General features: G+C 42.6%; 1 protein-coding gene across 2 annotated transcripts in view; it reads right to left on the minus strand.

The window, feature by feature from the left end:
• Positions 1–6,318, minus strand: part of LOC105487734 (kelch like family member 5) — an 81,324-nt gene extending 75,006 nt beyond the window's left edge. The window contains exon 1 of one of the 2 annotated variants that reach the window (XM_071093728.1): positions 6,053–6,318. The gene's annotated coding sequence lies outside the window, so the exon portion shown is untranslated. The remainder of the gene's footprint in view (positions 1–6,052) is intronic. The other variant, XM_071093727.1, reaches the window with a different exon arrangement.
• Between the last annotated feature and the right edge of the window lie 11,929 nt (positions 6,319–18,247).

Below are 18,247 nucleotides of genomic sequence, written 5' to 3' on the forward strand. Positions count from 1 at the left end.
ATTAAAATGTAAAATGTCCAGATAAAGAGTGTCTACGAGACCAGTTTGGATGGAAGAAAAGAGCAGAGCTAGGTAGTATATTACATATGCCCTTCTTCCTACATTATTACCCATGAGGAGAGGCCAGGGAGCCCTGTATCAGGATCAAAGCAGATGACTTGTAAGAGACAATTCAGTCAATCCTTACCCTCGGAGAGGAAGAAGGGATGGATGAAAGGATTACAACGGAGATGGCATTTGCCAGTGTTCAGGGAGGGAATATCGTAGTTACTTAAGTCAGATCCAGTTATACCTTCTTATCCTGATTATCATAATCAGCCTGTTCCACTAGAATTTGCAAGCTGATGTTAATTGTGTAGAACTTTTCATGGCACCTTGTTTCTTTGATTGAAAGCTATTATAACTGCCTCTTTCTCTACTATAAAGTTGTCAATTACGCTAATTTGTTATACTTTAAGAGTCAACTGCATTATTTCCTTAGTGGTTAAGAGCTTACGAAGACAATGCACTTAAAAATTTTTAGATCGCCTAAAATTGCTAAAGCCTCTAGTTTCAAGTTCATAAACTCTTAGATTAAAACACCCAGTAACAGCAAAATAGAGAAAAATCAGTCAACAGAGAAGAAGAAAGAAATACAAGTGTAGAAAGAGACACTAGCAAGAAATCATATAGACCTGGAGAGTTAGAAAGTAGCCCTAGCTCCTAGCTTTCTGTTATTGGTGCCAGTTGCTTTTGAGGCCCAGCTGCACTTCTCGCCCTTGGCCTCTGATATAAACTATATTCCTTTTCTAACACGACATTCTTTTTGCTTATGCTAATTTAAGTAATATTGTTTAATTTGTCATGAAATACTCCTTAAGTCCAAAAAGGCAGAGAGGAACAAAGTATAACAGTTTATATATTTAGTATTTTTCACTATTTTATATATGTGTGTATACACATCATTTACACACTGTAAATGACGCCTTAAAGAGAAAGGGAGAGAGAACTCAAGTATAGTTATTTTCTATTGCGATTGTAAACTCCCCATTTATTTATTTATTTATTTATTTATTTATTTATTTATTTTCGAGATGGAGTCTCACTCTGTCGCCCAGGATGAAGTGCAGTGGCGTGATGTCCGCTTACCGCAACCTCTGCTTCCCAGGTTCAAGCGATTCTCCTGCCTCAGCCTCCAGAGTAGCTGGGATTACAGGCGTGCACCATGATGCCCAGCTAGTTTCTTTTGCATTTTTTGTAGAGATGTGGTTTCACCATTTTGGTCAGGCTGCTATCAAACTTCTGACCTCAGGTGATCCGCCCACCTCAGCCTACCAAAGTGCTGGGATTAAAAGCATGAGCCACCACGCTCGACCCTCATTTATCTTTTTATCCTCACAGGCCTAACACAGTGCCTTATACTATTTATTTATTTATTTATTTTTGAGACAAGGTCTTGCTGTTCCGTAGGCTGGAGTGCAGTGGCCTGACCATGGCTCACTGCAGTGTCAACCTCCCAGGCTCAAATGATCAATCATCCCACCTCCCTACCCCCGCCCCCGTGGAAGCTGGGACTGGAGGCACATGCCACTACACCTAGCTAATTTTATTTATTTTTTGTAGACACAGGGTCTCGCTATGTTGTCCAGACGGGTCTCAAAATTCCTGGACTGAAGAATCCTCCCGCCTTGGCCTCCCAAAGTGCTGGGATTGCACAGTCTTGAGCCACTATACCTGGCCCCTTATACACATTTAACAAATGTTTATTGAATGGACATACAATTTAAAAAGAATGAAATTCATTTGGCCAAAATAACAAACCTAATCGTGGAGTTTTCAAAAGCATTTCATTTCAAACTAATAAAAGATGTTCTTTATAATTCTCATTAGCATAATTCTGATTAAACACACTCAGATACACAAAGAAATGCTGTTTTCTATTTTCTAAATAGAATACTGTACTGACATAATTTGGGTTTTGATTTATTTAGATTCTGTGTTAGCTCATGGGACTCTGAAGCCTTTTTAGTAGTCATTAAGACCGTTCACAGACTATTCCAGTTCTCCTCTTTCTGGGCACATGGTAGAAATGCATTTCCCCATCTCTTTGAAGTTGGGGGTAGTCAAGTGACTTTTGGCCAATGAAATAGCAGTGGAAGTTACCTGTGTCACTTCCAGACAGAAGCCCTGAAGAGCCAATGTACACCGGGTGCAGTGGCTCATGCCTGTAATCCCAGCATTTTGGGAGGCTGAGGCAGGTGGATCACGAGGTCAGGAGTTGGAGATCAGGCTGGACAACATGGTGAAACCCCATCTCTACAACAAATACAAAAATTAGCCAGGCACAGTGGCGGGCACCTGTAATCCCAGCTACTCGGGAGGCTGAGGCAGGAGAATCGCTTGAAACTAGAAGGCAGAGGTTGCAGTGAGCTGGGATCATGCCATTGAACTCCAGCCTGGGCAATAAGAGTGAAACTCCGTCTCACAAAAAAAAAAAAAAAAAAAAAAAAAAAGAAAAGAGCCAATGTAAAATCACCACATCCTTTTCCCTGTCCTAACAACTGTGGAAGCACGTGCTGAAATATAGCCTCCGATAGCCTGAGACTGACCATTTGTAATGGAGTTCCCTTGCTGACCTGCTTCAGCATGTAGTATAACAGAAAAAAAATCTTCGCTGTTTAAAATCAATAGGATGTGAGAGTTCTTTTGTTACCACAGCATAATCTATCCTGCCTGGTATACTCAACAAACCCCTTTCTCATAAATGGAATGAGGCAATGAATAGCTCTGGCCCTCTAGTTTCAGAATGGTATCATTTTGTATAGCACTATCATTTAGAGAATACTTTTGAATGGAAGTGCCCCTCATTATCCAAACTCATCATCCGAACACAGGAACTGAACGGATTCTGATAAATTTTTGGATCAACACCTCATTCTCTCAACTCTCTGTACCTGCCATCTCAAACTCTGGAACCAAATACATTTGGATAGGTGCCATTCCTTGCCTTCCATACTCTTGCCACCTGCACTCAGGAATGGAATAAATTTAGACAGTGAAGAATTCTTGATATATTATTTCATTTGCACTCTGCTGTTTTTCTACTACCCAGTACCCAGTAGATTCTCGTTTATTCCATAAATGAATTTATGTACTGTCATCATTCTAATTTTACAAATAAGGCAATAGATTCAGGGAGGTTCATCGACTTGCTGGAAACAATCCTGCACATTCAGTAGTGACACAATCCCAGAGTTTCTGGCTTCAAATCTTCGCTCTTTCCACGCTGTACTGTGCTTTCTTAGGTTTCTCATAGCTATGGAATGCTTATGATTTGATAGTAAATTAACAGTACAAATAGTGTTTGTGATTAAAAAAAAAAAGTCAATCACATATTTACATCCAAGAATAAAGTCATTCCTCAAGGACTTCAACTTGCCTATACCTAGTCTAAGTCATAGACACTAAGTACAGAACAAGAAGGTGCCCTAGAGGTCCTTCAACAGGCAACTTGCAGAACAATGAAGGAATGTGAAAGAATTGGGGGACAGTAGCGTTCTCCTTTGCTATACAGTATGTTAAAATCCTGACTTTTAAATTATCTTCACTTTGGACCTTACCAAATTGGCTAACCTCAACTCTTTGCTTTCCAATTCTCATTGAACCTCAGTCGTAAGAAATACTAACGAAGAACTGCCTGAAGAATAGATAATTCATCTTTTTTTATTTTTATTTTTTGAGATGGAGTCTTACTCTGTTGCCCAGGCTGGAGTGCAGTGGCACCAACTCAGCTCACTACAACCTCCACCTCTTGGGTTCAAGCGATTCTCCTCCTTCAGCCTCCTGAGTAGCTGGAACGACAGGTATGTGCCACCACACCTGGCTAATTTTTGTATTTTTAGTAGAGACAGGATTTAACCGTGTTGGCCAGGGTGGTCTTGATCCTGACCTCAAGTGATCCACCTGCCTTGGCCTCCCAAAGTGCTGGGATTACAGGCGTGAGCCACTGTGCCCAGCTAATTCATCCATTTTTATAGGTTCAGTGGTCCTCAGTTTGTGTTATATAGTCAAATAGATTTGGAAAAGATTACAAAATACATCCCTCTTTAAAATAGCAACTTGAACATTAGTATAATAAATCTCCAAGAAATTCTGTAGTAAAACCAATTTTCTAATCTAGTTATCTCAAACTTACTTGAGCTCAGAATCTTGTTGCAAGAAAGGAAATATTTTCTCATTCCTTAGAACAGTTTGGGAAATACTGTTCTAGATCATTCTAAAAGTTATAAATGGATCAAGTAACTCCACTCCTTCAGAAAACTTATGAACAGTTTTATTACTCTCCTGTATTGAAAAACACTGTTGTGCAAAATTCACTATTTTCCTTAGGGGTATTTTAAAGATATTGTCAACTGCATCCCATATCTCCTTTTTTTATTAGGGCCCATGAGGAAAATATGCCTCTCAGGCCTCATTACTGGAAAACGCCTTGCTTAGGGCAGAACTGGTTTGTTTCTAATCTTGGAATTAGAAACAAATGAAACTTTGTTATTTTATTTTATTTATCTTTTTGAGCAGGGCTCTCACTATGTTGCCCAGGCTGGTCTTGAACTCCTGAGCTCAAGTGATCTGCTCGCCATGGCCTCCCAAAGTGCTGGAATCAGAGGCGTGAGTCACCGCGCCCAACCAAAACAGGCTGAAACTTATGTTGTTCCTTTTTCTCTTTTTACCTAGCTCCCAGGAAGCCCAAGGCCCAAACTGTGACTCATCTCTAGCACAGGATCTTTTAAACAGGAACTTGGTATTATCTTTTTTCTTGACTTTGTATTCTTCTTTTCCTGCTCTACCTCAATTTTTCCATTTAGTTTGTTTTATTCTATGGTACTACATGGTCCCCAGATTGCTTCAAATATATAGTTTCTGGAACTACCTATTGTACATATTGCATCTTCTTACAATTTCATGTTGATTCCGCCCTCCCCGCCCAACTACCCAACAATGTCAGCGTATTCATCTTTGTGTAAAAGTATTCACATAAGTCATAACAAGCCAATAGGACATACACATTCACAATGCAGTCAAATCTGTAAATGCTGAAAACCAGAAGAAAAAAAAAAAAGAAAAAAGGAAAAAAAAAGGTCATGATTGTTTTTTTGCCGCCAGAGGTCTAATAACCAAAAAGAGTTATTAAACTATTTCCTAACAGGAAGGAGAATCAACATTTATTTAGCACCAGCAGATGCCAGGTACATAACAGCAGCTCCATTTTTTAAAGCAAGCAGGAGGGGCATCTGCACATCTAACCTCTGGAAGAAGACACCAGAAACAGAATATTGGCGGGGGTGCAGGGGTGGGTGGGGAGCCTGTCTGTCCCTTTTGCACCTTTTGAATTCTGTGAACTTGTCGACTACTAAAGAATAATTTAAAAAATGAAATGAAGAGATAAAAAACCAGTAAAGTAATGCTTTACTCTTTGACACAGCAAACTTTTTCCGCCAGCTTCTGATCCCAGAGCATGCACTGAAATAAATGCCTAAATGGAAAAGTTTCACCAGACACGCCGGAAAATGAAGTCCTCGTCTTATTCTCCACACTCCGGGGGCGAGGCTATTATTTAAAAGAAAAGCTTAAAAACTTAGGTCAAAATTGCCTGCAAGTAATAAGGAGAGGAAAAAAAAATCCGAAATGGTTTCCAGTTTGTTTTATTGGCAGAAACAGTCCGGGAAAGCAGCAACGTGTGCACCGCAGTCCGCTCCTGACCGCCGGCCACCAGCGCCGCGTCCACAACTTTCCACAACTCCAGGGCGGCCCGGGCGCCGGCTCCAGCGCTCGGGGATGTGCAGCGGGGAGGCCGGGCCGGGGTTCGAACCCCGGGTGCCGTGTGGGGAGGCCCCCGCTCGGTCCAGCCCCTCCTAATCGGAGGGCCTCGCAGCCGCCTCCTGGCGGGGGCAGCGTCTTCGCGCCCAGCGCGCTCGGGGCGGCCGCGGCTGGGCGTGAGAGTCGCGTGGGGGCGGGGAGCGGGCCCTGCCCGGAGCGGCCCCCTCCCCGACGCCGAGGAGGAAGTCGCACTTACCGCGTCGGGCTCCGGAGGCGGCCGGGGGTCACCGCGGGCCAGGCCGGCCAGGCGGGAGGAGCGGGGGAGGCGGGGGCCGGGGCCGGGGCCGGCGAGCTGAGGTGTGGGATGCTCGGCCCCTCGCGCGCCCCTGGCCCCGTCCGGGCAGCCTCACCCCCGGCGCCGACCGGCCCGGTGCGAGCCACTCCCGCTCCGTCAGGCGGCGCCAGGCCAGGGGGTCAGAGTACCCCCGCGGCCCCGAGGGGGCGGGCGAGTAGGTGAGGGTCGGAGACCGGTTAGCCAGTCAGTCCCGGCGCGGCGCAGGCTGCTGCCCGCCCCGCCCCCTCCCTCAGGCCCCGCCCCGCCCCCTCCCGCCAGGCCCCGCCCCCTCGCCGGGACGCGCGCCCAGAGAGACCGCGGCAGTCATTTCCCCACCGGGGGTTTCTTTGCTCTCCTGCGCGGCTTGGGGACGGCCCGAGCCGGGGAAGGGGTTGGGGGAAGGGGAGCGTCTGTGGCGAGACGAGCTAGTGGGGGAAGGGGACGTCAGACTGGGCGGGGCTATGGCGAGGAGGGGGCATGGCGTAGCGGACCTGACAAAGATTCTGGTTGTTCCCCGCCCCTTGAAACTGGGGTTAGGAGAATTCCTGGGGGTGGAAGTTAGGAAGAGGTCCCTCTGCAGGGCTGGAAGGCCGTGAGAGAGGCGGCCTCTGTCATCTCAGAGTTTAGAGGGAACTCACCAAGACTCGTCTGCGTTCTCCAGCCTCAGTAACCATTCCCCTTGCAATAATCTGATAATTATTGTGCTCTAGGTGGTGGGTTTGTGGCATCGCAAATATGATCATCAGCACTATGACCATAATCATTGTTTTCCAGTGGTGGAATAATAAGAATCTGAAAAAGTAGGTTCTTTATTCAGTCCCCTACCGAACATTGAACTCCTATATGCTAGGCTGTGAGAATAACAACTAATTTATTTGGCACCTTATGAAAACACTAAAGTACTTTACATGTTAATTCACCATCAGGTTTGAGCAAAACAGCTATGGTCCCTGCCCCCAGTAGCTCATGATGCATTAGGAAGGGAGGGATTTCCGTACTTTGTCTCTGAGTGATGTGTAAACCAAGTGCCCATCTGCTTTTGGTTCTTAAAGTAATGCCTATGTTCATTATTCGTAGATTAGTGTTTGCTACTCTGAGTTAGCTGTATGCTCTCCGTCCGTGATGGTTGAATGTGGTCATTCCCCGCAAATGACATTTGTTCAGGAGATCTTCAGTTTGTCTCCATAATAAAAAAACCCAATGCAAGCAAAGCAAGTGGTCCAGAAGACTGATAATCAAATAACATAACCAAATTGTGGTAGCAGCCTGGGGTGGCTGGGAGATCTATTTAGGGATGTTTGTGCACTTCCACTTGGGGAAGTGGTTAGGAAAAAACAATATGATGTAAAAGAATGAAGTACTGACATGGACTGCTAGTTCAAAGGGAAGTGGATGGGACAATTGAAGATTGTTACAATCAGGAAGAAGATACATCACAAACTCTCCCAAGGAGGGTTCCAACCACAAAGTACAGGATACGTTTTTTATCGGAGCTATGTGGAAGAGACACCCTCCACCTCCTATGCAATGACACCCATGCCCATAGATAAAAATGGCCTCAGTAACTTTGTTTTTAAATACAAAAGACAATTGTGTAAACAAACCCACTGCTTGAATTTTTGGAATTTGGTACTACGTTTCAGCCCTTATTGGATTTTTCAATGTTTACCTTTGTGTACATTAACAGCAAATGACATTCTTCTCATAGTTTTTTTTTTTTTTTTTCCCTGCTCATAGTTACTTGTTCAGTTTTGGATTTTTAGTTCAGCATTTTTCTTTCAGTTTTTAATGAGAAAGACTAGAAAAGCATTGCAATCAAATCAGATTACAATTGCAGTAAAAATTCCTTATTTAAGAAATAGGCATTCCCAGCCAGGTGCGGTGACTCACGCCTTAATCCCAGCACTTTGGGAGGCCAAGGCGGGCGGATGGCGAAGTGAGGAGATTCGAGACCATCCTGGCCAACATGGTGAAACCCCGACTCTACTAAAAATATAAAAATTAGCTGGGTGTGGTGGCATGTGCCTGTAATCCCAGCTACTTGGGGAGGCTGAGGCAGGGGAATCACTTGAACCAGGGAGGTGGAGATTGCTGTGAGCCAAGATTGTGCCATTGCACTCCAGCCTGGTAACAGAGCGAGACTCCATCTAAAAAAAATAAAAGAGAGAGAGAGAGAGAGAAAGAGAAAGAAAAGAAAAGAAAAGAAAGAGGCATTCCCATACTTAATCTTTTTTTTTTTCCTGGTGAAATATATTGTTTGTTCTATCCTGAAACCTATTTTATTTACTGATCTGTATTTTCAGCTCATTTGCTCCATCAGCCCAGTAAAAATGATGAAATAAAACATCCCCTGTGATCTGGCTCCCTCCACGGGCTCTCACGCTACTCCCAGACACTGGATTCCTTCCTCTTCTGCCAACAGGCCAAGTGCTTGCCCATGCAGCCTTCACATGTTCCTCTGTCTAGCAAGCTCTTAGCTACTCCCTCCTCCATCATGTCATTTTTCCTGACTATCCATGTAAACCTGTAACCCACCCCCCAACTCCTCTCTTCTCAGCACTGAGCACCACCTGACATATACATCTGTTTATCTCTGTACTCCCACTGGAATGTAAACTTCATGAGAGCAGAGCTTTGTTTTGTTACTTTTAAATCTCCAGTACCTATTATTTCCCATGTCTGTCATACAGTAGATACTCAACAAATATTTTTTGAATGAATGAATGAATCCAAATAGGAGAGATAGCTTGTATTCCTTTTGTAATGGCCAAACAACTTTCATGAAATTTATCTTATAACTGAATCATGTGACTTAGATGTATTAATAAGGTCTAAAACACAGCCCACATTTACCTTATTTAAAAGTAGAATTTGGCTGGAAGTGGTGGCTCATGCGGGTAATCCCAGCATTTTGGGAGGCCCAGGTGGGCGGATCACTTGAGGTCAGGAACTTGAGACCAGACTGGGCAACACGTTGAAACCCCACCTCTACCAAAAATACAAAAATTTGCTGGGTGTGGTGATGGGTGCCTGTAATCTCAGCTACTTGGGAGGCTGAGGCAGGAGGATTGCTTGAACCTGGGTGGGGAAGGTTGCAGTGAATTGAGATTACGCCACTGTACTCCAGCCTGGGAGACAGAGCGAGATTTCATCTCAAAAGAAAAAAAACGTAGAATATGAAAAGGCGTTTTATCTCTCATTCTGGCAATACTAAGGAACAGAATTTGAAGAAGCATTTCCAGCTAAGAATTTATGCTGAGATCTTACAACTTCGCCCATAAATGGATCCGTAGAATCAGAGGGAATGATGGATCAATACATGCTGTGAAAGTCTTAATAATTTCCCATGAGAGGAAACACAGCCATAATCAGAAAATTTGAAAACTCTACTGATAATTTGATACATGATGTCAGTAGGACGTCTTTTGTGAATGCTTAATTTTAATTGATAATTATGATGATGAGGTTAACAATGTTTTAGTCTGGTTAAAGTGTAATACCAATAGATAGTAAAGAGAACTTAACCCTAGTATGTAAATGCGCTTAATAAAGAAATGGTTTGATTTTTCATTTTGTGCTCTGCCTACTGGGTGTGTGGGTGGGGAGGATTAAAAGATTAAACTATGATTATATACAGTATATGTGTTCAAAATCTGGATCCCAGGAATGTGATCTTTTTTAGAGGACTTAGGATTTCTTTTAGTAGTATTTCTGCTCTCCAAGTTCTGACATGAACAGTCTCCTGTGGAATCAGTCTCATTAAAATAGAGAGCTATATAAATATGACCAGATCATACCCCTGGGAAGCAAATCTCCAAATCAGGAGAGACAGGTGGCCAAGTAAACCCAACTAAAAGTGTGTCCCTTGAAGTTTACCTTATATTCTCACTCTGGTTTCTCTTGGTTCACCTGTCAATTCGGTCCAAATACAAAAAAAAGAAAAAAGAAAAGACAAGAAAGAGAATTTCCTTAGCTCTTTTTTTTTTTTTTTTGAGACTGAGTCTTGCTCTGTTGCTAGACAGGAGTGCAATGGCATGATCTCGGCTCACTGCAACCTCGGCCTGCCAGGTTCAAGCAATTCCCCTGCCTCAGCCTCCTGAGTAGCTGCTGGGACTACAGGCCCGCACCACCATGTCCAGTTAACTTTTTGTATTTTAGTAGAGATGGGGTTTCACCATGTTGGTCTCGATCTCCTGACCTCGTGATCTGCCCGCCTCGGCCTCCCAAAGTGTTGGGATTACAGGCATGAGCCACCACACCCAGCCTCAGCTCTCTTAACCACAGCTAAACCAATCTAGAATTTCTAAGTGAACTTTGCTAAAATCTAAAGGAGAATAAAAATGAAATTATTACTATATTATGGAAAATATAAGCAACACCAATAACTTTATTCATTTGTTCAGCTTTTCTTCTCAGTTTCCATTCTTCCAAGAACAAACTTCTATCCCCAAGGGGAGATATAAATTTGCAGGCAACCTGCCTAGTTTCCTTCCCTCTAGGCTCTCTTTTTCTCTGCACAGTAAGGTCATTTTTCTGTCTTATTATTTTTTTTCTTTTTAGACGGGGTCCTGCTGTGTCGCCCAGGCTGGGGTGCATTGGCGCGATCCTCCCACCTCAGCCTCCTCAGTAGCTGGGACTACAAGCCACAATGCCGGCTAATTTTATTTATTTATTTTGTAGAGATGGAGTCTTACTATGTTGCCTAGGCTGGTCTCAAACTCCCAGGCTCAAGTGATCCTCCTCCTCAGCCTCACAAACTGTTGAGATTACAGGCATGGGCCATCACGCCTGGACCACTTTTCTCTTTCACATGGCCACCACAAGCCTGTCCCAATCACAGCCAAGACTAAAAGCCCCACTTGTCCTCTGTCCCCATTCTTCTGCTGAGAGGGATATGGCATAGTCCAGGTCAAACTGCGGGACTATGGTGACTGTCATAATATATGAGCTACTTCTTCGGGTGAGACTCACTCTTTACACGTGTTAGGAAGGTCATTACTGGCCCACTGTCAGGCCACTCCTTGCAGTCCCTAGAGCATTCCCGAAAGAACTGCCCAACACAGTGTTGGGGACATGGGGAAGGAATGTGCATTCTCTCATGCATGTATTTCCATTCACCCATTCATAAGTAGGTGTCCTATAACCAGGCCACAGTTACTGACTGAATAAAAATGTCTTTGCAAAAGGACTTTCCATACTTCCTGCCAGTCTCCTTAACCTTTCTAAAACACAAATTTAATTCTGTTCATCCCCCAGGACCGTGTTTAACATGCTTTCGTGACTCTATTGCTTTCAAGGTAAAGTTCAAACACCTTAGCATTGTTGTAAGGTCCTTTATAATCTAACCCCTATCTACCTATTTAGCCCTATGTCCATTCTGAACTATTTGCAGCATTGAGAACGTATCATTTTTCCCACAGCTGTGCTTTTAAATAAGTTTCCTCCTTCCGAAATACCCTTCTTTCTAATATCTGCTAGCCCTCAAGACTCAGCTCCAGGGTCACCTCCTCTGCTATCTTTATCCTGAACTTTCCAAGCTGAGCGAGTTCCTTCTTTGTGCCCCCAAAGTATACTGGATGCCCCTTTGATTGTAGCAGTTACTCAATGGGTTGTGAACATTGGCTTACTTGTCTGTCTGCTTGACTAGCTGAGAGGTCTTTGATGGCAGGCCCTCAGAAATACTTTCTGAATGAATGAATGAAATCCACCCTCCCCTCTGCCTATGAAGTCTTTACAAACAACAACTTATTTGAGTATGGCCATTTTTCCCCTGAGTGTTATAACATATACAGACAGGACCTTTCCTCTAATTTATAGTGTTTACTACGAGTTTCCTTAAACTTTAGAAGGTTATTAACTTAGGATTTCAGAAACTTACAAGGACAAGGTTATGAACACAAAGTACTTGTATTTATTTCCATGCACTGAAAAAATTATTCCATACTTTCATGTATTAAAAAATTATTTCAGCATCTCTATATAATTACTTTGCATTTTGAAAATAACACTTGAAAGACTACTAATTGATGTTGATGTCTCATGAGTTAAAAATGTTCCAGGATGGGACGGGCGCGGTGGCTCACGCCTGTAATCCCAGCACTTCCGGAGGCCGAGGTGGGTGGATCATGAGGTCAGGAGATTGAGACCATCCTGACTAACACAGTGAAACCCTGTCTCTACTAAAAATACAAAAAAAAAAAAAAAAAATTAGCCAGGAGTGGTGGCGGGCGCCTGTAGTCCCAGCTACACGGAAGGCTGAGGCAGGAGAATGGCATGAACCCGGGAGGCGGAGCTTGCAGTGAGCCAAGATCCTGCCACTGTACTCCAGCCTGGGCAACAGAGCAAGACTCCGTCTCAAAAAAAAAAAAAAAGTTCCAGGATGTATCTTTGTATTTGATATATTACTTCCTGATTCACTAACAGAGGGGAACTACTCAATCTGACTTCTGTTTTCATGTTCTGAGAGAACAAGTTCATAACCACTATAGAAGTTTAAACATTATTACTGTGCTGACAGTTTGTGTACAGAAATCACAAAATATTTAGCAAATATTATAAAGAGGGCTACAGCATAGAAAACACTGCTACTTGTTATGAGGGAGAGAATGAATAAAGATGAATCAAACAGATATGTAAACTGAAAAGTTCTTATCAATTATTAAGCTTCTTCTACCTCCATCTTGTTCATCTTTGTAAAAGCACATATCCCTGTATTCACACTTGCATTCTATAGTCAGTGACTATACTTAGCACAGAGTTCTTGGGGAAAGATTCTAGTTAAGTAACAAGCAGCTGACCTGAAATACAAAAACAGTGAGTGAATAGAAGGTGGCACGCTCTGTACACATTTGAAGACATTCAGAGTCAATGGGCTAAGCAATACAAAGAAGGAAGAAAAAACAACAACAACAACAACAACAACAACAAAACAACAAAACCAAGCATTTCATTCTCCTCTGCTCTATCCCCAAGAAAACCAAGAAATGATATTACTTAGAGTCAGACGAGCTCTCTTGTTGCAGCCAGTTCTTTTTATCTGAGACTGGATCTATTAGGCCTGATACTTTCAGACTCTGAGAAATTTATTTTACTTTATCTCGTACATATTCAATGGTTGTTATATTTACCATCATGAAGAATGTTTTGGTTATGCTTTTCTGTCTCTTTATGCATGTAATTAACAAGATAATGAATTCGGTTGTTCAGTTGCCAGACTTTGTTCCCAGAGGCTGAAATATACCACAGTGGTCCCAGAATCCATTCCGGGGTGGTTTTCCCTCCTTGCTCCTACTCTCTGTGAGTATACAGCTGGGCAGACAAGCTTGACTCAGTTCTTTTGAGGAAAGAGGCTCCAACAGGTTCTTTCCTGTCTAGGCTGCAGTCTCAGGGTAGAGGGTTTTGGGAGGGAAAACAAACTGCCTTTCCAGCCACAGGTGATTGGGGTCAGGACACTATGGGCCAAGCAGCCCTGTGTGGGCTGGGCATGAGAAGCCCAGCCACATCTCAGGAGGCCTGAGTGTGAGGGCCTGGGGCAAACTCTGCCCATTGAGGATTCTAAACCTAGTGGTGGCAGGTCAAACCATATTTCCCCACTTAGAGGAGAAATGCACTGAGTGGGCCAGGTGCAGTGGCTCATGCCTGTAATCCCAGCACTTTGGGAGGCCGAGGCAGGTGGATCACCTGAGGTCAGGAGTTTAAGACAAGCCTGGCCCACATGATTAAACCCCATCTCTACTAAAAATACAAAAATTAGCCAGTCGTGGTGGCGCATGCCTGTAATCCCAGCTGCTCTGGAGGCTGAGGCAGGAGAATCGCCTAAACCTGCAAGACAGGGGTTGCAGGGAGTCGAGATCACGCTCACTGCAACAAGAGTGAAACTCCATCTCAAAAAAATAAAATAATAATGATAAAAAAGAAATGCACTGAGTGAACAAAGATAAAGCAGCTCAGTGCCCCACAGCCTGGGGTGGGAGCAGTGCTGAGCACCTTTTCCGGTTCTCTGAGGGGCTGACTGTACTTCCAGGTCAGGCTGGCTGACTCAACCTGGCTGAAGGGGTGACCTCCTGTGTGCACTCATGTTGTGGAGTTCTTTGCAGCAACCTTGCCACAGCCACTGAAGGTACCGCTGCTGTCTCCTGTTGGCCTGCTCAGAGGTTCTCTCTGGATTTCTGCTCTATTAAGTTCAAGCTCCAGCCCAGGGGAGAGCCGCCAGCCTCAGAGACACCACAGCCCCTTTCTTAATTATCTGTTTCTAAAATAGCAAAGAGGCTATGTGAGTGGAGACAGAAAGAATTATGTTTATTCAATTATAATTTATATACAGTAAATGATGTACATCGTTTTTTAGGGTACAGTTCTAGAATTTTGACTAACACACAGTTGTATAATCACCACCATAATCGGGATATAAAACATTTCCATCACCCTAAAAATTCCCTTGTGTCCCTTTGTCATTAACCCCTCCTCTGTCTCCAGCCTCTGGCAACCACTGATCTATTTTCTGTCTCTGTGGCTTTGCCTTTTCCCAAGTGTTGTATTAATGACAAGGCCTTCATTAATGACCTTATTTAAACCAACATGTGCCCTGTCCAACTTTCTGCTGGCACATCTCACCCTCATACTTTGCCTGATTTTTTTTCAGAACACCCACATTAACTGAAAATAAATTATTATTTACTTAACTACTCTCTCTCATTGGAATGTACACTGTCACTAGAATGTGAGTGTGAGAACCTTGCCTGCCTGCTGCTTGATCTCCAGGGTTCAGGATGCTGCCTGATGTGTTGTAAATGTTCGGTAAATATTTGTTGAATGAACCACAGAATGAATGAGGATACTAGAACTTCTGGGGACCCTCTCCATACTCAGGTAGACCTTGTTAAAAAGGAGATTATTTTTCCCGACAAAAATATGTTAATCTAAGAATTGCTGTGTTTTCAAAGTAGATGATTATCTGCCAGTAACACAATTAGGAGTAATTAGGGGTGCGGTGGCTCACGCCCGTAATCCCAGCATTTCGGGAGGCTGAGGTGAGTGGATCGCTTAAGCCTAGAAGTTTGAGACCAGCCTGGCCAACATGGCGAAACCCCTTCTCGACAAAAAATACAAAAGTTAGCTGGGCCTGATGATGTGTGCCTGTAGTCCCAGCTACTCAGGAAGCCGGGTTGGGAGGATTGCTTGAGCCCAGGAGGTCAAGGCTGCAATGAGCCTTGATTGTGCCACTGCACTCCAGCCTGGGCATAAGAGCAAGACCCTGTCTCAAAAAAAAAAAAAGGAAAAGAAAAACAAGTAATTAGGCTAATCCAGGTTATGGATTGTCTTTTACATTTACTTTCTGGCTCATTAGGTTACCTAGAATAGAACTGGCCTAAAGTGACTAAAATGGAAATAATGATAGTAACTATTTCATAAGGTGGTTACAAAAATTAAATGCTACAAATTGAGTTCAGTGTTTACTGTTCAGGTGATGGGTGCACCAAAATTTCACAAATCACCACTAAAGAACTTACTCATATAACCTGTTCCCCAAAAATCTATGGAAATAAAAAAAAAATTTTAATGGCCTCATATAAGTGAAGCGTTTCATGCAGTGGTTCTCAGCTGGGAACTATTTTGTCACCCCAGGGGCATGTGGCAATATCTGGAAACATTTTTGTTTTCTTTTGTTTGTCAAAACTGGGGTGGGGAGGCCAGGTGTTGTGTTCATGCCTATAATCTCAGCGCTTTAGGAGGTTGAGGTGGGATGATTGCTTGAGGCCAGGGGTTTGAGACTAGCCTGGGTAATATAGTGAGGCACCATCTCTACAAAATTTTCAAACTAGCCAAGCCCAGTGGCACATGCTTGTCGTCGCAGCTATTCAGGAGGCTGAGGTGGAGGACTGCTTGGGTCTGGGAGTTCTAGGCTACAGCGAGCCATGATCATGCCGTGCACTCCAGCATGAGTGATAGAGACCCTGTCTCTTAATTTTTTTTTAATTAAAAAAAAAAACTTGGGTGGAGAGGCCTGCTACTGGAACCAGCTGTTGAACATCGTACAATGTACAGGGTATCTCCCACAACACAGAATGATCTGTCCCCAAATATCGATAGTGCCACCAGTGAGAAATCCTGGGTTAGTGCAGCATCAGACACATAGTAAAAACTGCATTGGTGTTTGCTATGATTATTATTTTATAAGTGACCCTTCTTGACCAATGTTCCCACACAGCCTGACAGTGGAGGTATAATGGAGTGTTGAGTTGAGAGTATTACGTCTGCAGTCAGACCTCTGGGTTTGACACTTAGCTTTACCCTTTATTAACTATGTGACTTTTGAGCCCTTACTTGACTCGCTATACTGCATATTCTTTGTCTATCCAATTGGAATAACAGCAGCTCCCTCAGAGAGTTGCTGGGAAATTGGATAAAATAATTCATACAAAACATTCAACACTGTGCAGTAGCACATAGTAAATGTTCAATAAATGCCATCGATTGTTGGTGCTGTTGTTGATCCAATAAAGACCTTTCCACAGAATATAGTGAAGGGATGGAGGATAGTTTCAACTAGAAAAAAAATTACTTATATAAAGTATACACAAGTATATATTTCATATATTAATAAATAACTATGTAGAAGTTAAATTTAAACTATCCTTTTTAAGGCTGCTATTTATAATTTTCTAAAAAGTATATTGCTTTTGCTTTCCTAGGGTAGAGCACCTCGTTGATGTAAAAGATCCTCTCAAGTTTAAACATTTGTATCTAACACAGAATGAATAATTATTTAATTAAGACATTTGGTCTTGATTAGAAATATAAATACATTAAAGTATTTTTGAGAACTCGGATCTCAGATATGAAATATAAGACTTAGGAAAGTTAAACACTAGTGTAGTAGGAACAACCTCTTGTGTTTTAGATTCGTTAATCTCTTATTCCTTCATTGAAACAGGAAGGAGAAGCTCGCAATGGGTAAGTAATTGCAGATTTGTAGCCGTTTGTAGCAGTTCCTAGATTCCCCTTTATAATCTAATATTTGTGTTTTTTAAAAAATAACCTAATATTTGTAAAAGTGCTTTGGAAGTTGTAAAACAAAACTATGGCGATGTGGGCCATTAGTATTATCATCAACCCTAACAGGATGTTAGAGGGTCAGATGTTGTCACTTTAAGGGAGATGACCAAGTTTTGATGCATTTCAGGAAGCCAAAATCAGGCTGCAAGTAAACTTCGTGTTTAAGAATAAATGAGACCGGGCTTGGTGGCTCACGCCTGTAATCCCAGCACTTTGGGAGGCCAAGGCGGTCGGATCACGAGGTCAATAGATCGAGACCATCCTGGCCAACATGGTGAAACCCTGTCCCTACTAAAAATACGAAAAATTAGCTGGGTGTGGTGGCGCGCACCTGTAGTCTCAGCTAGTCAGGAGGCTGAGGCAAGAGGATCGCTTGGACCTGGGATGCAGAGGTTTCAGTGAGCCAAGATTGCGCCACTGCACTCCAGCCTGGAGACAGATTGAGACTCCATTTCAAAAAACAAAAACAAAAGAATAAATGATTAATTGATAAACTATGCATTATTTCATGTAATATTATGAATACAATGATGAACTGTGTTTCTCTGCATAAAACTTTTAGGTACGTATTTTATAATCTGTTACAAAATAGTTGGGTGGAAAAACTCCCACCATATACAAAATGAAAAGGCAAATGACAGCCTGGGAAAAATGCTTGCAAAACATATGCAAAGATTCCATATTCCCAATAGAGAAAAAAGTCTTATAGATCAACAGGAAGGATATAAATGCTGCAATAAAAGACATGAACATGCAATTAACAAAAGAAATTCAAATTGCCAGCAAATATTAAAAATGTTCAGAATTACTATCAACCAAAGAAATGCAAATTAAACAATACTTTTTTTTTTCTTTTAAATTGGCAATGGTTAAAGGACTATAATGGCTTGTGTTGAAGTTTTGTGGTATATGGGCACTCCCGATACCACTTACATGGAAGACAGTTGGCTATATGAATTAAGATCTTCAAAAACCTTTATACTCTTTGTCTCAGTAGTTCCACTTTATAATCAGACTCCCACAAATATTTATATATGTGAATGTTCACATTGTAGTGTTATA

The sequence above is a fragment of the Macaca nemestrina genome, chromosome 3 (genome assembly GCF_043159975.1).
Source record: "Macaca nemestrina isolate mMacNem1 chromosome 3, mMacNem.hap1, whole genome shotgun sequence".
Taxonomy (NCBI): Eukaryota; Metazoa; Chordata; class Mammalia; order Primates; family Cercopithecidae; genus Macaca; species Macaca nemestrina.